The sequence below is a fragment of the Podarcis erhardii genome, assembly GCF_964252035.2.
Source record: "Podarcis erhardii genome assembly, chromosome: 3".
Lineage (NCBI taxonomy): Eukaryota > Metazoa > Chordata > Lepidosauria > Squamata > Lacertidae > Podarcis > Podarcis erhardii.
The window spans coordinates 44,052,122-44,079,462 of record NC_138507.1 but is presented as its reverse complement, the minus strand read 5'-3'; the positions used below and the strand labels follow the sequence as shown (position 1 = coordinate 44,079,462).

Below are 27,341 nucleotides of genomic sequence, written 5' to 3'. Positions count from 1 at the left end.
CCTTCAGGAACAGAGGAAATAACTTGTTATGTAGCCTCTTAAAGAGTGACACATCCCTCTGACATCCTCCCAAATTCAGAGCTAATCAAAGGCCCGCATCATTAAGAGTTTTGCTTCTTCTAGTCTTTTATAACTAGCTTAGTTCTTATCAGTTCTGGAAAGGTTGTTAACATCTGGTGCATCACAGAGTGATTCATAGTTTTCATTCAATTACCTCTGTGTTTACTTAGAATAATTTGTGCAATGCTTGCCTTTTTATTATCTCTAACAAGGTTGGCCAAGCTAAACGGTATCTCCTTTCTGGGAAGAGATATCTTGTTACTTCAATTTGGTGCTAAACTTCAGTATGTAATTTCACCTTTGAACATCTTCTATTAGGATACATATTAACAGTCTAGTCCTTTTCCTGACATCAAGGGGCCTGGATTTCCAAAGCTGCAGCAATAGAAGAAGAAAAAAAGAGCTGCTACTAAACAGCTGGAAATGTTTAGTCTCACACCTTCCATTTATTTGTGCTGAACTCAAATGAATGATCTACCTAAAGATGCATTATTCACCAAATGCACAAGAAACTGGTGGCCCGTTTTTTATACAATAAGCCCACAACTTACACAAGGGTTCAGCTCTCAGGAACTGCGTGCAAACCCCAAAATGCATGAAGCCAGGAAGACCTGTAAGAAGCCGTAAAAAAGTGTAAAAAAAGCCTAGCACTTCCAGCCAAGGATGGCTGCTTTTTAGCTTCCCAACCAGTTGAAAGGGAAGTGACCTTGTATTTGGGGGCCATGCTCTCAGACTGAAGCTCTGCTTGCTCTCAAACCACTTTCCCCTTGCAAAAAGTGGTTGAGTTTACAGCTGTGACTCTTCCCACCATGTGTATTTGGATGAGAAGGACATATTTAAATAACTTGAGGTGCAATCCTAATTAACTTGCAATTTGAAAAGCACTCTCACCCCACCCAAAATTAGATATGACCAAGAGATGACCAATAGGTGCTCTCGCTCTCTTTGTAATTTAATGATTCTCTTTGATTATCATAATGAACTGGAAGGCCATCTAAACCCTTTCACCACACACACACAGGAGTACTGCTGGAAACTGAAAAGTGGCCAAGTATCTGCTTTGTGTTAGGGAAATCAGTTCTCAATAGCTGGTCTTCTCAATGGCTAAATTTCTGAAGGGTGGGGGCACACATCTTCCTCCATCCCAGCTAAGGATGATGTGACCTAGGTGTCTGTGAAAGAAATCCCCATTCTCTAAAGAGGCTCCCATACCAGTCCAAGAACATCTTCTACCCACGTGATGTTATTACCTACTGATGTTATTACAAGGGCCATTCTTCTTTTTCCTTTGTTTTATAAGGAAGTTTTCTATAACCCTAAATGCATTACTCAAAAGTAAACCACAGGGTTATGAAATCAGTGGCAACCGCTTCCAAGTACTCTTCAGATCCACTGGTCCTAATTCTGTTTGCCTTTAGGTATCGTCAGTCTAAGAGCAGCTCCTTCCCCCACCCCTCTCCCAAGTGGTATGGTACAGGCAGCTTTTTAGGTCCAAGCACAGAAATGTAAAGACAATTAGTCCGTGTTGTCTGGCAGTGGACTTCATTCCATTTAATTTGGAGCTGCAGAGGAGTCACCTGATGTCCCATGCGCTTTCATGATTTGATATATTTATATGGATGATATGGATCCTAGAAAAGGTTCTGAATTACTAGTATTTCCCTGACAAATTAAAGGCAAGATGGGATGGGTAATGCAGGTGAAAGGAGCATGTAGTAACAAAGGCTGCATTGCTGTGCTGCTGCTTTGATGTAGCTCATCTTTGCCCTAAAGGAATTTCTTTCTTTCCTTCCTTTTTTTTTTTCATCCTGTGGTGAGCCAGCAATGAAAACAGTGCTCAGAAATCAAGCCTTTTAGGGAAGGATATCTTGACTTCCATAATATAATGGATGAGTGTGACTGGAGTGCATTTCTATGGTTAGATTGTATCACTTTGAACATTGACCTTTAAAGATATTGGCCTTCTTTGACAAAATATTCCATTCAACTATCCTACCTGCCCCCGCCCCCATGTGCTATGTTGACCGTTTTGGAGGGTATGTTTTCCTTCACAATAAAGTCTTTCTTTTCTTTTCTTTTCTTTTTCTATCAGGCTGAATAGAATGTCAAAACCTAGCTCTGCAAAGAGTGCAGTGGGCTGCTCAGAACTATATTTAGAACAATGCTGCATCAGATTTACACACATACACAGACAAGTTGGGAGTGGGATGTACTTTACAGACTTTGAAGCCAAATAGCGTTTTGCTGCATAATGATGATATGCTAACTGTTCTTTGTAATCAGGTTTCTTTTAATTTAAAAAAAATGCCACAGAGCAAATACCCAACACACATTTCACATTTTCAGCTAAGGATGTTGTCCCTTAAAACTGATTTTGCAAAGGAAGGAAGGAAGGAAGACATGCATTTGAAATCTTTTGTATTTAATAAGTCCATTACTTAATGGGGCATTGTAATGTAACAGACAGTCTCTTTGCCTATGTTGACTGTAATAAGTAAAATTAAGAGACCTTCGGGAAATACAAAATCCAACTTTAAATGTGATGAAAAATTACATCACAGAAATTGTGATTTTTTAGGATTGTTTCCCACATCAAACTTTCCCCCAGTTATATTTTCCCCATCTTATTTGTGGCATTTGCGCCACAAGAAAATTGGTTGGGATTCCAAGAGCTGCTTCGCTTTACGCAATGAGTTAGCACTAGCTCAGTAGAATTTTTGGCTTACAAATAATAGTGATGTTGATGATAATGTTGTTGTTGATGATGATGATGATGATGATGCAGCCATCCTATAAGCTATATCATATATATATTTCATCCCCTAAATTTCAAAAGTGGTTTATGAAGAGACACGTGCTGCTGCTGATCCACAGAGGAGAGGGGCATTTCTAGGTCTATAGAAGATGTTTTTAAGATTATGGTCATTTAATTACAAATTCTGACCCTGCTGGTAGATGCAGTCCACTGCCACCCAGCTTTATACATTTTAGATCCTTATTTGCCTAGATGAGAAAGACTCTAGAGTCTAGACCACTTACTAACAAACAGAAGGAACAGTTTACATATAGGATAAACACATAAGCATAGGAACAGAGGAAGCTGCCTAGTAACAAATCAGAAGGTGAATTCATCTAGCTTAGTGTTGCCTGCTGACTGGCACAGCTCTTCAGAATTTCAGACAGGAATTTTTCCCAACTTTAACAGGAGATGCCGGGGTTTGAACCTAGGAATTTTGCATTCAAAGTGTGTGCACTATCACTTAGTTACACGGTAGGAAATAGGTTGTCAATAGAGGCAGCTGACACCTTTAACCCGAACTTCTGCATTTGCAATCTGTTTTGCATGGTAAAGAATTAAAGAACAGAATAAGCAAGCTTCCAATTTATATTCTCTGGTTTAAATTCTTCCTTGCAGACAAATGACTTGCACAGGTTGCAGAGTTGTAAAATGTGCTTTATATGTATTTTAGGAACACTGTAGGGCAGGTATGAGCAGACATCTGGCTTGTCAGATCGACTTCTTTTGCTCTTGGAACCCCAAGAGCTACCAATCAGTGCCAGATGCAAAAGATATATAGTTATAATTAAATAATAGGGTGTTTCTGAGCACATTCTGAGCTTAGGAATTTGTTTACAGAGCCTGAGCTGAGCTGAGCTTGCAGGCCTTCCACTTAATTTCAGCAGCCTTAATTTCTTAATTTCAGCAGCGTAATTCAGATGAAAATATTGTAAGTTGCTTTGTTCTTGCTATTATTAAAGAATTGAGAGCCAGAAATACTTGCTGATCAGCTGCAAATTACCCAGAGATCCTTTAGTAGAGCCAAATCTACCATCTACCCACCCCTGCTGTAGGATACCATGTGAGCTAATTACCATATCAATTAAAATAAGTCAAAAACAACGATTTACTTGTTATGACTGAAAACCCTAAAGAAAGTCTGAAAAGAGTGCTGGAATTGATTAAAGAATTTGAAGAAGTGGCAGGCTTTAAGCTGAATATAACAAAAACAAAAATGCTTGTTAAAAATGTAACCACAGAAGAAAAGGACGACTTAGAAAAAATATTGGGCCTGAAAATCTCCTCAAAAGCGAAATACTTGGGTATTTGGATCACCCGCAAGAACATAAACTTATTTCAGGATAATTACATCAAAACTTGGTTAGAGATTAGAAAAAAACTTTGTAACCTAGAGTAAACTAAAATTAACATTTCTTGGTAGGATTTCCATTATAAAGATGAATGTGCTTCCAAAATTAATCTTTTTATTCCAAATGATTCCAATACTGGGTGAAGCAGGTTGTCTTAGGATATGGCAAAGAGAAATTTCCAAATTCCTGTGGGAAGGGAAGAAACCTAGGATTAAACACCTGATCTTAATAGACATAAAAGAGAGAGGAGGCTTTTCCCTACCCGACTTAAAACTTTACTACGAGGCAGCCTGTTTCACCTGGCTAAAAGATTGGTGTACGTTGCAGGATCCGGACCTCTTGGACCTGGAAGGTTTTGACAACCATTGGGGATGGCACACCTACCTGATATATGGAAAAGCGAAAATTCATAAAAATTTTACCAACCATATAACAAGAAAATCACTCTTTGCTGTATGGGAAAAATATAAAGACCTGATGGAACCTAAAGTCCCGTGGTGGACTTCTCCAATAGAAGCCGTAGCAGTAAAATGGAAAAATACTCAGGAAAGCTGGCCAACATATAAAATACTTCTAAAAAATGAAGATAACCAAATAAAATTTAAAAACTTTGAGGAAATAAGAGAACACATCTCAGACTGGTTCCAATACCATCAGTTATTTGAAAAATTTAAATCTGACAAACAAAAGGGGTTCTCAACAGAAATTTCCCAATTCTGTTCTCAACAGAAATTTCCCGATTTAAATCTGATCTTGTAAATTCTAAAAGAAAAACTCTTTCCAAAACTTATCGACTCCTTCTTGACTGGACAGTCAAGGAGCAGGAGGTAACAGTGGCAATGGTGAGGTGGTCCCAGGATTCAATAACCATGGCCCAATGGGAAAATTTATGGAAGATCAATTGGAAATTCACAAATTGTTACACGATTAGAGAGAACTTTCATATTTTTTTAAAATAATTTTTATTAATTTTACAACATAAACAAAAAACAAACAAACATAACACGACTTCCCCATACCTCCCCTTCACTGCATCCTTGTTTTAAAATTTTTTAGCAATCCTTCATCCATTTTTATATTTAATTCTCTTTAACATTTTCTTAAGCTTAAATTTTTACAGCTGTAATTCTTTATATCAAATCCCTTGACATCTTAACATTCCGAAATTTTACAACAATTTTTAAGATAAATTTTAAATTTTTTCCAGTCCTCTTCCACTGTCTCTCTCCTCTGGTCACGAATTCTGCCGGTCATCTCTGCCAGTCCCATAAATTCAGTCACCTTGGTCTGCCATTCTTCCAGAGTAGGTAATTCTTTAGTCTTCCAGTACTTTGCCAAAAGAATTCTTGCTGCTGTTGTTGCGTACATAAAAAATGTTCTATCTTTCTTTGGAATCATTTGGCCTACCATGCCCAAGAGAAAAGCCTCCGGTTTCTTTGCAAATGTCCACTTAAGGATTTTCTTAATTTCATTATAGATCATTTCCCAGTAGGCCTTAATCTTCGGGCAGGTCCACCAAAGATGATAAAAAGTTCCTTCGCATTCATTACACTTCCAACAGTTGTTATTGGGCAAATGATATATCTTTGCAAGCTTAACTGGGGTCATGTACCACCTATAGATCATTTTCATTATATTCTCTTTTAAGGCACTACATGCCGTGAATTTAATACCTGTGGTCCATAACTGCTCCCAGTCAGCAAACATAATATCATGACCAATATCTTGTGCCCACTTAATCATAGCTGATTTAACCGTTTCATCCTGTGTGTTCCATTTTAGCAGCAGATTATACATTCTAGACAAATTCTTAGTATTGGGTTCTAACAATTCTGTTTCTAGCTTTGACCTCTCCTTCTGGAATCCTAGTTTCCTGTCCTGCTTAAAGGTCTCATTAATCTGGTAATAATGTAACCAATCTCGGACTTTAGGTTTTAATTTCTCAAAACTCTGTAGTTTCAACTTTTCACCATCGTATTCTATAATTTCACAATATTTTGGCCAGTCTGAATCCATGTTCAGTCTTTTTACTGCCTTAGCTTCCATTGGTGACAACCACCTGGGGGTTTTACTCTCCAACAAATCTTTATATCGATTCCATACATTATAGAGTGCTTTCCTGACAATATGGTTTTTAAAGTTTCTATGAACCTTTACCTTGTCATACCATAAGTATGCATGCCAACCAAAGTTATTGTCGTAGCCTTCCAGATCCAAGATATCTGTATTCTCAAGAAGTAGCCATTGTATCAGCCAGCAAAAAGCTGCTGCTTCATAATAAAGTCTTAAGTCCGGCAGGGCAAAACCCCCTCTATCCTTTGCATCAGTCAAAATCTTAAATTTTATTCTGGGCTTTTTGCCCTGCCAGACAAATTTAGATATATCTTTCTGCCACTTCTTGAAACAGTCCATCTTATCTAAAATTTGCAATGTCTGGAACAAAAATAACAATCTCGGCAATACATTCATCTTGATAACAGCAATTCGGCCTAACAAGGAAAGTCTCAGCCTGGACCATATATCAAAATCTTTCTTCACTTCCAACCAACATTTCTCATAATTATCTTTAAATAGGTTCACATTCTTAGATGTTAAATTCACCCCCAGATATTTCACTCTTTTTGCAATTTCCAAACCGGTTTCTCTTTGGAAACTGTCTTTTTCCCCCATCGTTAGATTTTTTTCCAGCACCTTTGTCTTATGTTTATTTAATTTAAAACCTGCTACTTGACCAAATATTTCAATTAATTCCAAAACTCTTTTTGTACTGGCTTCTGGCTGTTGCAATGTCAAAACTAGGTCATCTGCAAATGCTCTTAACTTATAATGTTTAGTTCCGACCTGTATTCCTTTAACCAGCTGGTCCCTTCTAATCATATTCAACAAGACCTCCAGTACCTATATAAACAATAGGGGGGATATTGGGCATCCCTGTCGTGTCCCTTTCTCAATTGGGATCTCGTCCATGACCATACCATTTACAATTAGTTTAGCCTTTTGCTCAGAATATATTGCACCTATACCATTTTCAAAATTTTGGCCTACCCCCATCCCTTGAAGATTCCTCTTCATAAAACTCCAGCAAATATTGTCAAAGGCTTTCTCTGCATCCACAAAAATCAACACAGCTTTTCTATTTATGTCAGTTTCCAAAAGTTCCAAAATATCTATAATGTTCCTCACATTATCTGACATTTGTCTGCCTGGTAGAAAGCCTGTTTGGTCCTTGTGAATCTCCTCTAACAAAACTTTTTAAAATCTTTTTGCTAAAATGTCTGCAAAAATTTTGTAATCCACATTCAAAAGTGATATAGGGCGGTAGTTCCTAACTTGATGTTTTTCAAGTTCTGATTTCGGTATAAGTGAGATGAATGCTTCTTTCCACGATTCGGGAGCCTTTTTCCCCTCCAAGATTTGGTTGCAAACTTCTTTCAATGGTTGTATTAACCATTCCTTCAATGCTTTGTAGTATCTCGCGGTCAGCCCATCTGGTCCTGGTGATTTTCCTAATTGCATATCCTGAATGGCACCCTCTATTTCTTGATCTGTGATTTTCTCATTCAAGCTCCTTCTGTTTTTTTCCGAAATTTTTGGCAGGCCGTATTTTTCAATAAATTCTTCTATCTCTTGTTCATTCTTTGGCCCTTGTTTGTACACTGCTGGCTAAAAGACTGGCTACTTCTCGAAGATACTGACGTACTGGACCTGGAAGGTTTTAACAATGCTTTTGGTTGGCATGCATACTTATGGTATGACAAAGTTAAGATCAATAAAGCCTTTAAGAACCATATTGTCAGGAAAGCAGTGTTTAATGTCTGGACAAAATATAAAGACTTATTGGAAAATAAAACTCCAAGGTGGCTTTCACCTCTGGAGGCTAAGGCCCGAAAAAGACCCAATATGGAGGCCAAATGGCCAAAATATTGGGAAATATTAGAAAAAGATGGAGACAATTGGAAATTGCAGAGTTTGGAGAAAATGAAGGATAAGGTGCGAGACTGGTTACATTATGCTCAGATTAAAGAAGTCTTTAAAAATGACAAAAAGTTAGGGTTCCAGGTGGAGAAATCGAAGTTAGAAACAGAATTGTTAGAACCAAAGACCAAGGTACTATCTAGAATGTATAACTTGCTGTTAAAATGGAATACACAAGACGAAATGGTTAAATCGGCTATGATAAAATGGGCACAGGACATTGGGCATAACATTATGTTTGAGGACTGGGAAAGGTTGTGGACCACTGGGCTGAACTTCACCGCATGTAATGCTCTGAAGGAAAATGTAATGAAAATGATATATAGATGGTACATTACCCCAGTTAAACTTGCCAAAATATACCATTCGTCTGATAATAAATGTTGGAAATGTAAAGAAAATGAAGGAACATTCTTTCACCTCTGGTGGACATGCCCTAAGGTGAAGGTCTTCTGGGAAATGATATATAATGAGCTGAAAAAGGTATTTAAGTATACCTTCACTAAGAAACCAGAGGCCTTCCTTCTGGGTATTGTCGGCCAGAAGGTGCTAAAGAAGGACCGAACATTCTTTATGTATGCAACAACGGCAGCAAGGATACTCATCGCAAAAAACTGGAAAACTCAAGATCTACCCACACTGGAAGAGTGGCAGATGCAGCTGATGGACTATATGCAACTGGCCGAGATGACTGGCAGAATCCGTGATCTGGGAGAAGAGAAGATGGAGGAAGACTGGGAGAAATTCAAGATGTATCTACAAAAACATTGTAATTTGGTTGAATGTTAAGAAGGATGCTAGATTATAAAAAATTGGCCACCACTAAATTAGATTTAAATTTGATGATAAGTGAGACTAAAGAAAATATAAAATTTTTTGGAAGAAGTGCTAGATTATATTTGAATGAGTGGATATGAGATTGTAAACAAGTTGATAATTTGTTTGGAAAAAACTTTTAACGATGTAAATGGGAGCGGGAGACGCGAGGGAGTCCAAAGAAGTGATGAAATTATGTCTGTGATAGAAGTAAGATTGATTATTATTTGTGCATTTATATCTAAAATATTTATTAAAAAAAATAGATGATATTGTCGTTGTATTCAAGTCCAATCTTGTTGTCAACTCCGTCAGTTTCTTAGAGTTCTCTGTAGACTGTTTAGTAAGCTCTGCAGACTGCTTAGTAAGTACTTCTAAAGATTGATTTATTCTGAGTAGAGCCTGTGTCATAGAATCCATTGATGCTGCTGATGCTACTGTTGTTTTCTCCTGTGCAGCTGCTGCTCCTGATATGGAACCTCTTTTTTGAGCTTGCTTTTGAGCCTGCTTTGTTTTGCTTCTTGTTGATATTTCTTCCAGCGGGTTGCTCATAACTCAAGGTCGTTCACACAGGAAAGTTGCAAGTGGAAAATCCCGCTGAATCCACCGTAATGCAACTGAAGCCCTCTAGAGGGAGAAATTGTATCCAAACAGAGGTAACAGATAGACAAAGAAACGGAAAGTCCCAAAAGCAAAAGTCCAACCAAAAGTCCAACCAAAATCCCTACTTTGTAGCACTTTATAGTGTTGAAACTTTTATCCACCAAAGTCCCGTTATTCTGTTTCAAATAGATCTTATTTTGTAACCGCGAGCTTTTGACAGCTCATTTGACAGTTCCTTCTCTAGGCGATCGCTGCTCCGGCAGTCTGGCCAGAGGTGTCGGCAGCGGAAACTTCCCCGTTCATAACTCTTTCTTTCTTTTAGCAGGTTAAATTAGTTCAATTTTCCTCCCCCCTTCCCCTGCTCTACAGGGGGGAGACCCTTTCGATATCCGGTCTAATAGAATTTAAAATAACTTTCCTTTTAAGTACAGCTCATTCTTTTCATTGCTCCGTCACTCATGCAGTTCCGGGAGGCTGACTTCCTTAATTTTGCCTTTCCCGTTTTCAGCCAAATCTTCAAAAAATTTTAAAGTCCCGTTTCCTTAATTTTTCCGTTCTTACTCACGGGTGTTGTTGCCAATCGGTAGTTTCAGAAAGGAATCGGCGCTCTCCGTCAATGGCGACGCGGCTTCACTCCGCAAGCTGGGTAGCGATCCTCAGCACCGCGCTCGCCCCGATGCCACTCCGGAGCCTTTAAAAAGGCTCTTTCACGATACCGGGGGGCGCAAAGGTGCCCACCGAATCTCCTTGTTCACAGGCTTCAGCGCCTGTGATTTTAGGGGTCCCCCGCTTGCCGTAGCGGGTAAGACCCGAACTCGCGGAGCAGTCCTGCCTCGGAGCTCGAGGCAAAGACCGCCATTAAACGCTGGCGCCGACCAGAAGTCTAGAGAGAACTTTCAAATAATGCAACATTGATGGTATCTAACACCATGGAAACTTTCAAAAATATATAAAAATGTGTCAAGTAAATGTTGGAGATGCGGTGAATCAGGAACATTCTACCATATGTGGTGGACATGTAGGAAAATGCAGGTATTCTGGGAGAGTATCCATGTAGAAATGCAAAAAATGCTAAAGATCTTTCTCAATAAAAAACCAGAGGCCCACCTCCTGGGAATAACAGATTTGGATATTCCACAAAAGAGGAAGGGTATCTTTTTATATGCGATGGCAGCAGCAAGAGTTTTGATCGCAGCAAAATGGAAGAGTAATGAAATCCCCTCTATACAAGATTGGATCCAAAAGCTGACAGAATATGGTCCTGGAGGTGCTCTTAAATATGATTAGAAGGGACCAAACAGTTAAAGGTATACATGTTGGAGCCAAATAGTACAAACTGAAAGCATTTGCTGATGATCTGGTTTTGACATTAAAGGAGCCAGAATCTAGTACCAAAAGAGTATTGGAATTAATTCAAGAATTTGGCAAGGTAGCGGGCTTTAAGTTGAACAAGTTAAAAACTAAGGTTTTAGAGAAAAATCTAACAGTGATTGAGAGAGAGAGGTTTCAGAAGGAGACAGGATTAACACTGGTTAAGAAAGTGAAATAACCAGGGGTTAATATGACTGCTAAGAATGTGAATTTATTTAAAGATAACTATGAAAAATGCTGGATGGAAGTGAAAAGGGACTTAGAAATATAGTCAAATTTGAAGTTATCATTGCTAGGCCGAATTGCTGTGATAAAAATGAATGTATTGCCAAGGATGCTGTTTTTGTTTCAAACATTGCAAATTCTGGATAAAATGGATTGTTTCAAGAAGTGGCAGAAAGCTATTTCTAGATTTGTCTGACAGGGCAAGAAGCCCCGAATAAAATTTAAGATATTAACTGACATTAAAGAAAGAGGTGGATTTGCCATGCCAGACCTTAAGCTCTATTATGAATCAGCCGCATTTTGTTGGCTGAAGGAATGGCTGCTTCTTGAAAACACTGATGTATTGGATTTGGAAGGGTTCAATAATGTATTTGGTTGGCATGCATATCTGTGGTATGATAAGGTCAAAGCACATAAAGCGTTTAAAAACCATATTGTCAGGAAAGCACTGTTTAATGTCAGGATAAGATATAAGGACTTGCTTGAAAATAAAACTCCAAGGTGGTTGTCACCAATGGAAGCAAAGGCTCAGAAAAAGCTCAATATGGAGGCCAACTGGCCGAAATATTGGGAAATATTGGAACAAGAAGGAGACAGATTAAAGCTGCAGAGCTTTGAAAAACTAAAAAACAAAGTACGGGATTGGCTTCATTATTATCAAATAATGGAGGCTTTTAATTTGGATAAGAAAATTGGTTTTCAGGTGGAGAAATAAAAATTGGAAACAGAACTGTTAGATCCTAAAACTAAGAACTTGTCAAGAATGTATAACTTGCTGTTGAAATGGAATACTCAGGATGAAATGGTGAAATCTGTTATGATAAAATGGGCACAAGATGTTGGACATAACATTATGATGGCTGACTGGGAACAGTTATGGACCACAGGTATCAAGTTCACGGCATGTAATGCCTTAAGAGAGAATATAATGAAAATGATATATAGGTGGTACATGACACCAGTCAAGCTTGCAAAAATTTATCATTTGCCCGATAACAAATGTTGGAAATGTAAAGAGATTGAAGGTACATTCTTTCACCTTTGGTGGACGTGCCCAAGGATTAAGACTTTCTGGGAGATGATCTATAATGAAATGAAAAAGGTACTTAAATATACCTTTCTGAAGAAACCAGAGGCCTTTCTCCTGGGCATGATCGGCCAATTGGTGCCAAAGAATGACAGAACTTTCTTTATGTATGCAACAACAGCAGCAAGAATACTCATTGCGAAGTACTGGAAGACACAAGATTTACCCACCCGGGAAGAATGGCAGATGAAAGTGATGGACTATATGGAACTGGCGGAAATGACTGGCAGAATCCGAGACCTAGGTGAAGAGTCGGTGGAAGAAGATTGGAAAAAAATTAAAGTTTATCTACAGAAACATTGCAAAATTAAGGAATGTTAGAAGGATGTTGGAATGAAGTAATGTGGTTTTAGCAGAAATGATATAAAGGATTAGGTAAAAATGGATTTGTTAATTGGTGAAAGACGAGAATGTAAAATTACAGTATATTAAGATAAATTAATAGGATAAAAACAAAGCTGGAAAGGATTTGCTGAAATATCTAATTGAACTAGAATACAAAAAAAGGAGGTGTAAGGAGGTCAAGGAAATAAGCAAAGGAAAGAAAGTTATGTAAAAGTTTGATTTGTGTGTTTTTTTTAAATTGCTTGTATTTTTTCTGTCTTTTTGTTTTTCTTTTTTCTTTTTTTCTTTTTTTCTTTTTTGTTTTTTCTCTTTGTAATCTTTAAAAGTTGAATAAATATTATTTTAAAAAAAAACAAAAGCTGACAGAATATGCCGAATTAGAGGGTTTATCAGAAAAAATAAAGAATAAATCAAAACAGGAATTTGTTTCAAAATGGGAGGTTTTCAAAGATTATCTGAAAAATAAATATAGTAGTTTCAATTCTGTTGCAGCATTCGAGGAACTTCAGTAATACTTGCAAGGTAGATATAAGAAATTAGATTTATTGAGAATAAGTTTAATTATGATAAAAGTGTGTACTGGCAAAAAGTAATATAAATTTGAAATATGGAATAGATGGGAGGTTGGGTCTTTAGTGTTAAGACCAATAGATGTTTTATTGTTTGCTAAAAAAATTATGTGTATATGGTTATTTTTGTAATTTGTGTGTAATTTGGTATTTGTGTGTGTGTGTTTTTTCTTGTTGTATAAATAAAAAACTTTAAAAAGTCAAAAACATTTACTTTAATGAATCTCACACATTTAAAGAAGCTGTATAAGGCTGTGATCCTATACCCACTTAGCTGGTAGGAAGCCCCACTGAACTCAGTGGGACTTATTTCTGAGTAAATATGGCTTGGCTCATGCTATAAGGTAGAGCAGTCCAGCTTTTCATGTCAAGAGTATTGTGACATGAAACCTGTGGGCTACAAACTACCTTGTCGCACAGGGGTGGAGAACAAAGCCAAAATTTGATTCTCCCTCCCCCCCAGCCCTCATGATGCCTTCCCAAAACTAGGTAAGCAAGACACTGAGCTTTGAAAAGGAGGCATGAGGCTCATGAGGCTCTGGCATGATACTAGAGTCCTCCCACCTGCTTCCCAAAGCTGGAAAAGTGATAACTGGGCTTTGGGAAGGCAATGTGAGGACTGGGGTGGGGCGTCAAATGTTGCCAAGGGCCACCAAAAAGGCATTGAGAGCTGCATGTGGCCCTTGGGCCAAGCATTGGACCACCCTGCTGTAAAATATTAGTAACTACCCAAGTGTCAATCACAAAGGGACTTTCCAGACTTTTATTGCCTGTGTGTCTCAGCGTTTCAGTACTATTAACTATGGCCATAATCACACCATGCAGTACTTTTAAAGCACTTGGATACTGTTCACAAATGATAACATTTATTTGTTTGTTTCATATATATGAAACAACATGAAAGTAGTAGTTATACGCAATCAGTTTCAATTAATATATTTTATCATATATATATTCCTACGATCTCAAAACCTCTCATTTTCTGAATAAATGAACAAATAACAAAGACCTGTCTTCTATAAAGTCCTTTCATTTTCATTCAGTTCAAGGTACAATGTTTACTTAAAATCCTTAATTAAAGTTAGGGGAGGTAGGCACCGAGGTAATAAGTTAATTGAAAACTGGATCTTGTTTATTGCTTACTGGAATTGCAGAATGCAAGTTACAGTAAATCCTTATATATTCTTTGGAGGCATGCAGATTTAAGAAACAGTGGGATTTGTATTCTGTTAATTAATTCTTTTTTGTGTGTGATGCCATTTCTTATACCTCAAGCGGCTCAGGTCCTCAAGGATTTTTCCAGCTCTACAAACCCAAGATTGCCCTTTGGCTTCACTAGTTTGTTGTCTCACAACTTCTTCTGGCTATGCTTAGACAATCATTCTTTCTTCTTTCTCCCTCCTCCATCCATTGTGTTTCTTCTCTCTCTGATCTTGCAAATTCAAGTCCAGCCGTGCTGTGCCTGCTGGATTTCCTCTTTCCACTGACCTACATCATTTCTATTGGCTTTCACTCACTCAGCCTCATTACACCAATCTTCTTCCTCAACCTCATTAGTATTTTCATATCTTTGTGGCTTCACTTTTTATGCCATCTGCTATATCCTGCATGACTCATCACTAGAACAACAAGAATCCCTCCTCATGCTAAAGCAACAATAAGCTCAGCAATTTGTCTCCTCTCCTGTCAAAGTGTGGGAAGAACAAAGCAGAATACAAAGGTGGTGCTGAATTAAAATCTGAATGGAAACATTTTTTAAAAAGATATAAAATCCCCTGCAGGTGCCTAACACCCGTTCAATTTTGCTTGATGTTAGCAAACTGAAAATTCTTCCTTTTTAGATGTCTTGGTTTGAAGCTGTTACAGTCCTAAATCTGAACAAATCTGAAATCTTTTCTAGCACATTTTTACCGGTACACACCACTGTAAACATTATTCAGTCTTAAAATCCATCTGAAAATGGTAAGAAGAAAAGGCAGTAGTGGGGGTTTCCAAAACAATTTCTTGAAACTGAGTGAATGGTCATTAAAATGGCAAATGTAATGCAATGTGGGCAAGTGTAAAGTGATGCACATCAGAGCCAAAAATCCTAATTTCACATAAACACTAATAGGGACTGAACAGGCAGGGACTGACCAGGGAAAAGGTCATGAATTGTGATGAATAGATCAATGAAAATCAGCTATGAGTAAAGCAAATTTTATACTAGGGATAATTAGGGAAGGGACTTAAAATAAAACTGCCAATATCTTTATGCCATTATTCAAATCTATGGTGCAACCATGTTTGGAATACAGTGTTTGGTTCTGGCTGCTGCACCTCATAAAGGGTATTGTATGGTTGAAATAGGTTCAGTAATAAGCAACCAAACGATCAAGGGGCTGGAGTGACTATCCTATTAGAAAAGGTTCCAACATTTGCAGCTTTTTAGTTGGGAGTACAAGGGAAGGGGAAACATGACAGAGCTGTGTAAAATTATGCATAGTTTGGAGAAAGTGGGTAGATAAAGGAATTTAATAAAGAGAGTTTTCTTCATCTCAGAATATTAGAATCTGGGGTCACCTAGCAAAGCTGAATATTTGAAGTTTCAGGACAGGTAAAGTACTTCTTCATGCTGCACATTGGGAAACTGCAAAACTCACTGGCACTTGGATCACTTTATAAGGCTAGACTTTGGTGCACTTTATGGACTTGAAGCTAGATCTAGCAGGTTCTTCTGTTTTTATCCTCAGAAATATGAAGCATGGTCCAAATTAAGTTATGCACATGTAGGTCTGATCAGCTTTGATAGGTGAGATAATGCATTTGGGAATGTTTGATTTATGAAATAAACATTTAAATGCAACCCACAGGAAAAAGATATCAAAACAACAAGGCTGCTCCCTGTTCCATCAGGGTTCAAATTCGTTTTCCTGGCTCAATGCTGCTTTTTAATGTGTGCATTATGAGGTTGTTTTCTGCTTGCTATCAATAAATCCCACATCCACTCTCCATTAAGAGGTGTTGGAGAGTTACTTTCCTGCATTTCACAGTATGTTGCGATAATGAGCACAATTAGTGATGACTATTTTCATTTCATATATTTATTGCTTTGTTTGGCTAGGGTGAGATTCATATGCCAATATTGCAATATCTCGAAAGAAAGTTCAAGGAACATTAAAGAAATAAGTGAGAAATCAACAGATCAATGAATCAAGCATGAATGAGTGCTCTCTCTCTCTCATTGAATCACAGAGGGATAGTGTAATTAGTGTGTAGCAGCAAATACAATATTGCAACATTGTAAAGACTAAGAGGGATAATGTGCTTAAATGCATATAGATTAGGCTTCATCAAACACATGGAGTATTATCCTCAAGTTGGCAGACAGATATATGCATGTATCTCATATATATGTATGGTGTACACACAAACACATACAGATATACATACACATAGAGATGAAATGAAAAAGAGAAAAGCAAAGCAAAGCTGTAGGTCATGAAATATAGGAGGTCCACTGGCCAATACAGTGGTACCTCAGGTTACATATACTTCAGGTTACAGACTCCGCTAACCCAGAAATAGTACCTCGGGTTAAAAACTTTGCTTCAGGGTGAGAACAGAAATCGTGCTCTGGCGGCACGGCGGCAGCAGGAGGCCCCATTAGCTAAAGTGGTGCTTCAGGTTAAGAACAGTTTCAGGTTAAGAACAGACCTCCAGAACAAATTAAGTACTTAACCCGAGGTTCCACTGTATGTGTTTGTTACCTTTCTATGTAAAGCTTACACAAATACAACATAATAAACGACCTATTCAAGACAGCGGCAATTGGTGCTGCTATCTGGGTAGCAAACTATGGTCAGCTAATTTAACAGCTGCAGGGAGGCATTCCTTCTGCGGTGCATGGGTCACTTCTGATCTTACATGCTTTTGAACTTTGAATAGTAATAGCCTTTTGGTTTCATTCTTTTCATTCCACCCTCCCTTATTTCTTTTACTTGTAAGCTGCCCAGAGGACTTTGCATTATGGTGCTGAGTTGTGGAGGCTGCCCTGGAGTGCCTTTGTGTCATACCTGGAAAACTTTGGCAAAAGCCCTTGCAATTATGGCAAAATGTGGAAAAGGAGGATGGCAGGTACTGTGTCATCACACAGTGCAGCATGTAAAATACCTGGGCTTTTTGTTTTGTTTTGTTTTGTTTTTAAAGGAGGGAAAGTGGAGGTATAAAGCCAGGACAATGGAAAGGCTTGCAAAAATAAAATCAAGCCAATACTAAGATAAACAATTTACTGCCCCAGTGACCACCATGTAAGGTGTGGGGGCTGTAGTTGTTAGAACCTGGATCTCTCTCTCTCTGATGCCACCACAGCTCCAGAGGCAGCAGGTGCATGTTCCTCCTATTATCAATGCAGCATATTATTTATACCAATTTACTTGTTTATTTTATTTTTTATTAAGTTTATATACTTCCCTTCATCCCAAGATCACAGGGTGGTTTACAATATAAAAGCTATTTAATGTTACACACACACACACACACACACACACAGAGAGAGAGAGAGAGAGAGCGCTCTTTTTACAATGCAGCTTTAAAAAAATTAAAACACCTATCGATTTATCGCCCATTGATGCTTGTGTTGTCTTGGCCCATAGTCTAAGCCCATTTATTATTCCACGAAAGCACTTCGTTTAGCACATATTGGTGATTACCACTTTATTATGTTAGCTTCGCGCTTGCCACGTTTTTATTAAACACGTTTCAGTTTATGATGGAGAAGGAGGTGGTACATTCAGAATTCGCCTAATGCATCTCTCAGGAACCAAAGTCCTCGCTAGTCGTTCAGCACAGAAACAATGACCTCATGCCCCTTTCGGCTACACACATACACAGCGGCTGTGGCTGCTTTATTGTCCCGCTGGGGCTGCGTTACAAACGAGATCCCCTTCCCTTGCTCTTCCAACAAACGCAGAAGTGAGGAAGGAGGGAAAAGGAGGACTACAATTCCCAGTGTGCCTTTCGATAGCTGCGCGAACAGAAAAGGAGGAGGGAGAGAGAGAAAAGTTAGGAGCGAAGGAGCAGCGCTTGGAATCTCTGAGGCCGCTGTGCGCATGCGGGCAGGAGCCCTGGGAGAGAATGCCAGCAGCGCAGGAGCTCCTATTCGCAGAGCGGGTTTACGCCCGGTTGTGCGCGTGCGGGCCCGCGCCGCCTTAGGAGCGTGCGCTACGCGATTTGCGCGGCGTTATTGTGAATGGCGGGGGGGAAGGCGGGGTGGATTCTATGCCTTGTATGCATGCATGCATGTATGTGAGTGTGTGCGGTAGTTGGTAGTGGCGGCGGCGGCGGCGGCGGTGGGAGGAGGATGATGTCAGCCTGCGAATGTCAACAATGTAGCGATTGAGGGGAGTAGGCGGCGTTCCATTGGGAAGAGCGCGAGCCACCGGGAGAGTCAGTGCAACCAACAGGACGGGGGCAGCAGCCGCAGCCGCAGCAGCAACAATACGACGCCGCCGGGCTGCGAAGAAGCGCGGAGCTGCTGCCGCCGCCTCCGCCGCCGCCTTCGCCTTGTGCACAGAAGCCCCCGAGCGCTGCAGCGGCAGAGCAAGCCCTGCGTGGCTCCCCCCTGCCACCTCTCTCTCTCTCTCTCTCTGCCTCCCCCCACATCCCTTTTCGCCGTTGCAGCCTCTTCTTCTTCCTCCACCACCGCCACCCTCTTCCACTTCCCCGCCCCCTCCCTTTTATATGTCTATATCCATTTCTGTCCCCCCCTCCTTTTATGTCTATGTATATGCATGCCTATATGCGCGTGTACATAGGCATATCTAAAACTCCTCCCGTGCAAGACTTCGCTTCGCGAGGCAGCTGGCTGTTGTTGTTTCCATTTCATTTTATTTTTTGATCGGCGAGCAAGTCGGTATGTGACCGGCGCCTTCTTTGAGGCGCACATTTTTCTACAGACCACCTCAGCGGCCACCGCGAGAGCCCTCAGCGAGATCCAGTTTTGTTTTGTTTTGTTTTTAAAGACCTATATAGATAGATATATTTCGCCCCCTTCCCGACGTTGGCAGGGAAAGGACCGGTCGCTTGTCGAAAGTTGCGTGGATGAGAAGGTGAGCCTCGTTCTCTCTCTCTTGCTTCTCAGGATGGGAGGAGGGCGAAGTTTGGCGCCGCGGGTTATCTGGGGGGAGAGGGCTGCTTTCCTCGCGGCGGGAGGGAGAATGTGCCTGCGCTTTATTTCTCTGCCTTTGCGCCTTTGTATTCTGGCGGGAGACCAGCCTCGCTGATCCGGAGGCTTCAGAAAGTCGAGACGTTGCAGCGCGGGAAGTGTACACGAAGCGAAGCCAGACCTGTTGTGCGGAGGCGGACGGCCGTGTGTTGCGCTCCGAGAAGATCTGGGGGGGGGGGTGTGAATGTGAATTGTGACCGGCCCTGCTTTGGCTCTGTTGGGAGTCCCGCGCAAGGGTGGCTTTTATAGGTGGCTGGGGAGGAGCGAAGCGAAGGGAGGGGTGTGTGTGGCGTGGAGAGGGTTAGGCCTGCCTTATACAGTGGGCATTTTTTAATTTCATTAAAGCTTCCGTCCCAGCGCGCCAGGGGAAAAGTGGTGACTGCCCTGTGCATGCCCGGGGATGGGTGTTTTGAGCAAGCCGCAGGAGGAGGAGCTCTGGATAGTAAGTCGGATAGCGGGGAAGGGGAGGGGTGGAGTGGAGAGAGAGCGACTCTTGTTTTTCATGCGAGCAGCTGTCAGATTGCGAGGCCTTTTTAACAAGCTGGGAAAGAGGGAAGGGGGAGTTGGCAGGCAAATATTCCCTGGCCTTGCACATCTACTTTTATGAATTCTCCCCTTCCCCCAAATGTTTCTCCGGTGCATTCCAGTTTTCCTGTGTTGCAACAGCGACTTGATGGTTCTCAACTGGGGTTGGGAAAAGCTTGTGCAGAACCTGGGAATGCTTTGAGACAAGTTCTAAGAAAGGAAGAGGTTGTGTTGCTGCTGCTGCTGCTGCTGCTGCTGAGGGTTGCTTCAGGTGGTGCTGAATAGTGAGCGGGCAGAGAGGAGATGGGTTTCTTTTTGTGAGCTTGTTTTGTTTGTTCAGTCTGGGTGGCTAAATGCTTCCTGCCAGATCCTTATTAAAGCCATCCAGCATGGGCAAGGCATGCAAAGCTGCTCTCATTATACCCGCTGCTTCTGCCGTCATCCTCCCATTGGGGTTTCCTATTCATAAGTCGATATGGATCGGGGATGTCCATCTGGTTAGCACCTCAAATCCTTTCTTGCCTCCCCTTCTTCCTCCCTTTCCTTCTTTGGGGCATAATAGGAATTACTTTGTGGTGCATTGCAATGCAATGAACACTTTGGGAGTCAATACTACATTGCAAGTTCCTGTGTATTCAAAGACAGTGTGTAGTATTATTCTGTTGATTGCTTTGAAGATAAATTTATGTTCTGTTTCCTCCCAGAGAGAGATCTGGAACATGCATTTGTGAAAGTACTTTGGTCACTGTGTGCAAGTGTGCATACTTAGGACATCAAAAATGATTGCTTCATTTATAGCGTCAGGCTGCCAAATCATTTAATTACTGGAAGTGCCTTGTGGCAAGCAAAACTCTCCTTTAAATTATTTGTGACAAACATTGGAGGATGCTTTCTTGTAACACAAAAGATTGTGCCATAGTTTTTTTAAAGAGTGGTTTCTATATCAATTTAATCTGTTGAGTTGCACAGCAAAGGATAATTACTTCCCAACAAAATATCTCACTTGCCTAGTGGGTTCCCAAAATAAGATAATGCCAAATGAAAGACCACATTTTTCATCTCTCTCTCTCTCTCTATTCTGTATAAAGTTGGAGAGAGATGTTAACGCTGATAATTATTTTCCCAGATCATTAAAATGTAACATACAGACCAGGCCTCTTAACTGTAAAGCCTTTGGCTGTCATGAAGTAAGCTAAGTGTGAAATCATGCCTCTCCTTTTGTGGAACAGGCTATTTTTGTAAATCACCAGGCGTCTTTTTTTAAAACGCTTATTGTGAGATCATTGGGCTTTTCATTACTGAGGCACTAGCAGATTTTGAGTAAACTTTTTTTTCTATTTTAGATTATCAGGATGTGGAAGTGACACCTTCTTACACGGAGGGGCCGTAGTTTAGTGACAGAGAACATCTTTATGTGCAAATAGTCTCTAGTTGAATTTTTTGCCATCTCTAGTTAAAAGGAAATAGGTGACATGACAGACCCATCTCTGTTTGAGATCCTGGAGAACTTGCCAGTCAGAGAAGGCAATGCCTGGGACAGATTGGCACATGACTTAATGAAAGCAGAGGCAAATTTCAAACTAGGAATTTCTTATTTGTAGCTCAGCCACTCAATCACTATGCTATACTACATATATACAACACACATAATATGTTGTGCTAGGTACACACGTGTCCTCTATTTGGTACAATTTCTCCCTAGAATTACATAGGAAAATGCTCGTATTTAGGGTTTAGGACCATTACAGACCGATCCATTGCATATTTACTGAAAACAAGTCCAATTCTGATCAGTGCACTTACTCCCTGGTAAGTGTGAACAGAAGTGCAGTCTTGGCCTACAGTCAAAAGCACATAGAGTAAAATTTTCATTGATCTCAATGGGGCTTTCTTCTGAATAAGCACGAACAGGATTAGGCAGCACACGGCTATGTATTGTCTCTACTAAAATCATGTTTTCTTAGAATAAAATGCTAATAAATGTTATCCTTTGGCAGTAAAAATAATTTAGCACTCTTTTAATATGACTTCCTATTCTTGGCTGGACTATTTGCCAATCTGTGCCTTTCACTATGCCAGTTCATAGCGTTATGAGCATGAGTCGGCTGGGTATTGGGCTCACATGAACCCTTCTCCCCTGTCTTCCTTTGATCTAGCTGCAAAAAGGCAATTGGAAGCTTCAACTTCCACTTCCACATTTTAAACTAACCAGAGTTAGTTACATATGGATTTAGGGGGATTTTGGTTTGAGTAAATTTTTTTTCAAATAAGCCATGATCATGCTATTGAGTATTATCCTGGCTTGTTCTAAAACCATAGCGTAAAAGTAAATACAAATTAATTTAATAAAAAGTGGTTCTAATCCTCTCCCTATATCCATACCAGGGAGCGAGAACATGTGAGCCAAAGTGTGATAAGTGTTAAAGCAGGCATAGGCAAACTCGGCCCTTATCTGAAGAGACTACAACTCCCACCATCCCTAGCTAACAGGACCAGTGGTTAGGGATGATAGGAATTGTAGTCCCAAGACATCTGGAGGGCCGAGTTTGCCTATGCCTGTGTTAAAGTCATATTTTAGTATTGCACCACAACCCCAGCAAATATAGTCATGACTTGACCTACAGCAGGGATCGGGAACTGGATCTGACTGGTGTTTCAGATCATTATTTCTCCCATCCCACTCCATGGTCAAGTGGACAGGTGGGCAGGGCCACAATGATGTTAGATAAGCCCCCCATCTTTTTGTCCTCATGGTTTGAAATCAAATATTGCAGTCAAAGACTCAACCTGTAAAGCACGAATGATCAGCTGATGTTGGGTGCTGTGAAGACCCCCAAGTCAGCTGATTGTCACATCTTGTTACACACTTGTACATAGCACTTTGCACAGGCCTTTGTAGGCACTTTGTAGGCACGCCAAACACTACACCACTTCAGCTGAGCGAGGTCTCTCATATGGTGGTGGGCATGGAGCAGATGAGCATGATGTGATCAAAATGGCCTCATGAGCCAAATGGGGAAGCGTGATTAGGCCCACAAGATGAAGGTTCTCCATGCCTTACCTTTATACAGTATTTATAAATTTATAAACAGTGAAAGGTCCGGTGACTTCTGTTTCAGTGTATCTGAAGAAGTGTGCATGCACACGAAAGCTCATACCTAGAACTAACTCAGTTGGTCTTTAAGGTGCTACTGGAAGGAATTTTTTTATTTTGTTTTGACCATGGCAGACCAACACGGCTACCTATCTGTAACTTTATACAGTATTGTGTTTTATAAATGGCTAAGCCTGCTTCACTCATTAAGATTCACTCGTGTCTTTTTTTTATGAGTAACAATTGTTATTACCTACTTGAAGCTTATGTAAGTTCAACACACATCAAATATACCCCCGCCCCCCCAAAAAATTAATAGAGATGTATCTGAGATGTTTATGTCAGCATTGTAGCTTTTTGGATATGACAATGAATAGATTTTAAGGAAACATAGCTAAGAAAACAAAATGCTAATACATTTTAGCCTGTAAACAGTAAATAATACTCCAATTATTTTTTAAATGTCAGAATTGTAAGACGGTGCCAGTTCTGCCCTGTTATAGAATACTTCCTCACACTTCAGCCCAAATTGAGATATGTCATTGAAAATATTGGATGCTTGACATCGAATTCTTAGTGTAAAAGGGATGGCACTTTGTTTTGTGTTTCTTTTTCAACTCCCTGCTTTACAAGCGTGGGAATAAGAGTAGGGATTGTACGTTGGTATTCCCAGTTCTGCAGATAACTTGTTCTGTGACATGCTTCATTTTCTCAAGCTGTACAGGTAATGCCTACAGCGATGTTATAAAGATGATTGATGTTTTCAAGAGAGTTAAGAGATCTCTTGATGAGCAAATACTGTAGAGGTTCAAGCAATAGCTGAGGTAAACTCCAGACCTAATTAACTTCTGGAAGGTATGCATTCATATGCAATTGTAGGCAGGAGAGACAGGTTGAGGTGTGGAGGGATGACTACACACTGCTTCTTAACTTGCCACTAGAGAGCCTTGTGGGAAACTTGTAGTGCAATCCTGTGTATGTTCACTCAGAAGTGAAGTTTAATAAAGCTGTGAATAAAATTGCAGCCTTAATCACAAAACCCAAAGATCTGGGTTTATCCAGACAAAGAAATGCACGTGTGACCTTTTGTGAACAACCTCTGTGTGAAAACAGAGCAGGTAGTGCTTTTTAACCCAAATATAAATCACAGGGTATATTCTTATAGGGACTTTTCAGGATTACATGTTACTTCAGTGGTGGCCCATGTATAAAAATGCAGCATATGCACATTCAGAAATGGATACGGTCTGGGGTAAAATTGTTGCATACTTCAGCTGGGAGCCTAAGAACTATACAACTATTTCCACATGCTCAATGAACCTTTGGCTTGGTATTTTTGAATGGCAGCCCTCCCCTGTCTTGGGTGGCAAACTGATTTTGAAATGTAGTTGATTTTCAAAAGCAGCTATTGTAAAGTGATAATGGCAGTTGGGAAGGGAGGGGGTTTGCTGTCTAAAGAACACTATTCAAAAGTTTGGCTCTGCATGCACACATGTCATTAAACATATTTAAAGTAGATCTTTGATCCTAGCCTTGATATGGAAGAAACTGCTTTGGGTGATATCTCTGGTTTTGACATTCTCAGTTATGCAGCAGAGTTCATTATATGAACTTCCCCTTCTTGGAGCTTCTGCAATAATTATGAGTTAAGCCAAATTTCTTCTGAGTTCAGACTTGGCTTCTGATTTGTTCAGCCTTCCTATCATCGGTTCTTGCCACAGCTACTGCCAGCCCCTTCTCTTTCTTATAAAGTAGAACAGCTGCTGCTGTAGCTATCATTTGATACCTGCATTCTGGGTGCCAAGACTCTAGGAAATATTGTCTTTAGTGTCTTTCATAAAGACCCTGGAAGATACCTTGAAAAATACAATTCCTAGGGATTTTGCTGCCTAAAATACTGTTGCTGTATGAGTGCCTAACCACAGTACTGGTTACTCTTATCTGGAAGCAATGGGAATAATGAAAAGCTTTGAGGAAAGCAACAAGCCTTGGGCATTGTCATATTCTCAGTGACATCTTTGAGAGCATAACCCAACATGGAATTTGGAAAGGGTCCAAATTTGAAAGAGTTAATTTGGGCCCTATTCCAAGCCAAGATAAACTAGCTTAGTTTAGGTGATCACATTCCAGATTGGGTCTATTGCTAGTGGCTTGGTTTGCAGGTCACATCACTATGATTTAATGTGAACAAGCACTACTCCCCGCCACACTGACAAAAAAGCTAGCATCATTCATGGTTTGTTTCCTCCAAAGAAACCAGAAGTGGTAGCAAATGTTTATGCTTGGCTTACTATTTGTGGTTTGTTTGGAGGAAACAAACCATGAATCTAGGTTCAGACAACGTGATAAGCTAGGCTCTTGCTTGCTTTGTCTGATCCATGACAGTAGCAGGAATCAGGGAGGAACACTGCAAACTTTTCAGCCGTGCTGGTTCACATCATACCATAGTTTGTTTAAAACAGTGGTTTATTATGACATTTGAACTGGGCCAGTGACAAAGACCCTTCAGTGCTCATATTTACATGAACATGGTCATGTCCCTGTCTTTGTCTTGGGGATATTCATCTTTTGTTTGCCATCAAGCCTTGGTATTCAGAGGTAATAATAGTCTATAAAAAATAATGTAGCTTACTAGCTAGAGGCAGTATTTGATAAAAGTATGTTCAGATACATAATATGAGAAGGAACCTTGCAGATACTTGGTGCTGTAATAGGAAATTTGCTGAGCATGATAGCTTTGATATGATAGCAAACTATAGTGTGTGATCATTCCTTCATGTACATTCCTGCAATAGATATTGAATGAAGTAGAGCTACTTTTTATGGGTTGTTTGGTATATGTTTAGCAGTTCAAAAGCACGTCAGGTGTAAGTAGATAAATAGGTATCGCTCCGGCGGAAAGGTGAACGGCGTTTGCGTGCGCTGCTCTGGTTCACCAGAAGCAGCTTAGTCATGCTGGCCACATGACCTGGAAGCTGTACGTCAGCTCCCTCGGCCAGTAAAGTGAGATGAGCACCGCAACCCCAGAGTCGTCCACGACTGGACCTAATGGTTAGGGGTCTCTTTACCTTTATCTTTGGTATATGGATATATGATATAATTTGGCAATCTATATGGGAAGTAGTTTTTGTGTGTGTGCAGATTTTTTGGTATGGTGTAACCTTAAGTGAATTACCACTTGTATATGTATGTGAATTGTTATTGTAGGTTCCTAAGTTATTCTGTATTGTGATTCTATTAAAGTTGATAATAAAGGCTATTAAAGGTTGAGCCTCCAGAAAGGGAGGATATGAGCTCGAATAAATGAATGTGTATGTTATTGAATAGCAGTAGTGAAGCATTGCTATTCTTTAGGTTTACCTGTAAGTATTTAATAATGTGTTCCACTAGGATATAGCTAACAGTTTCATTGTTTCACTTCTAAAATCCAATTCTGTATACCCTCTGAAACACTGAAAGGGAATCTTTCACTTTGTGTAAAGTGATTCATGGATCACTGCCTTGCCGTGGCGAAGGGGCTTGAATAACTCAGAGAAGCTATGAGCTATGCCGTGCAGGGCCACCCAAGATGAACAGGTCATAGTGAAGAGTTTTGACCAAATGTGATCCACCTGGAGCAGGAACCGGCAAGCCACTCCAGTATCCCTCCCAAGAAAACTCCATGGACAAAGACAACAGGCATATTAAAGTTATGACGCTGGAAGATGAGCCCCTCAGGTCGGAAGGCGTCCAACATGCTACTGAGGAAGAGGGGAGGACAAGTACAAGTGGATTCAGAGCTGATGAAGCGGCTGGGCCAAAGCCGAAAGGACGCTCAGTTGCGGATATGCCTGGAAGCGAAAGGAAAGTCCAATGCTGTAAAGAAAAATATTGCATAGGAGGGTAAGTTGGATGTGGTCAAAAATGAGATGGCAAGAATAAATATTGACATCCTGGGCATCAGTGAACTAAAATGGACGGGAATGAGCGAATTCGGTTCGGATGACCATAACATCTACTACTGTGGGCAAGAATCCCGTAAAAGAAATGGAGTGGCCCTCATAGTCAACAAAAGAGTGGCGAAAGCTGTACTGGGATGCAATCTCAAAAATGATAGAATGATCTCGATACGAATCCAAGGCAGACCTTTTAACATCACAGTAATCCAAGTTTATGCACCAACCACTGGTGCTGAAGAAACTGAAATTGACCAATTCTATGAAGACTTACAACACCTTATAGAAATGACACCAAAGAAGGATGTTCTTTTTATTATAGGGGATTGGAATGCTAAAGTAGGGAGTCAAGAGATAAAAGGAACAACTGGCAAGTTTGGCC

The 27,341-nt window shown here is 40.2% G+C and overlaps 1 protein-coding gene across 5 annotated transcripts in view; it reads left to right on the top strand.

The window, feature by feature from the left end:
* Window positions 1-27,341, top strand: part of BACH2 (BTB domain and CNC homolog 2) — a 266,596-nt gene that overhangs the window by 56,398 nt on the left and 182,857 nt on the right. Inside the window, exon 1 of one of the 5 annotated variants that reach the window (XM_081856997.1) lies at window positions 18,425-19,289. The exons of 3 other annotated variants lie outside the window; for them this stretch is intronic. The gene's annotated coding sequence lies outside the window, so the exon portion shown is untranslated. Of the gene's footprint in view, window positions 1-18,424; window positions 19,290-19,758; window positions 19,848-27,341 lie in introns of those variants that run through there. One more of the 5 variants, XM_081857001.1, reaches the window with a different exon arrangement.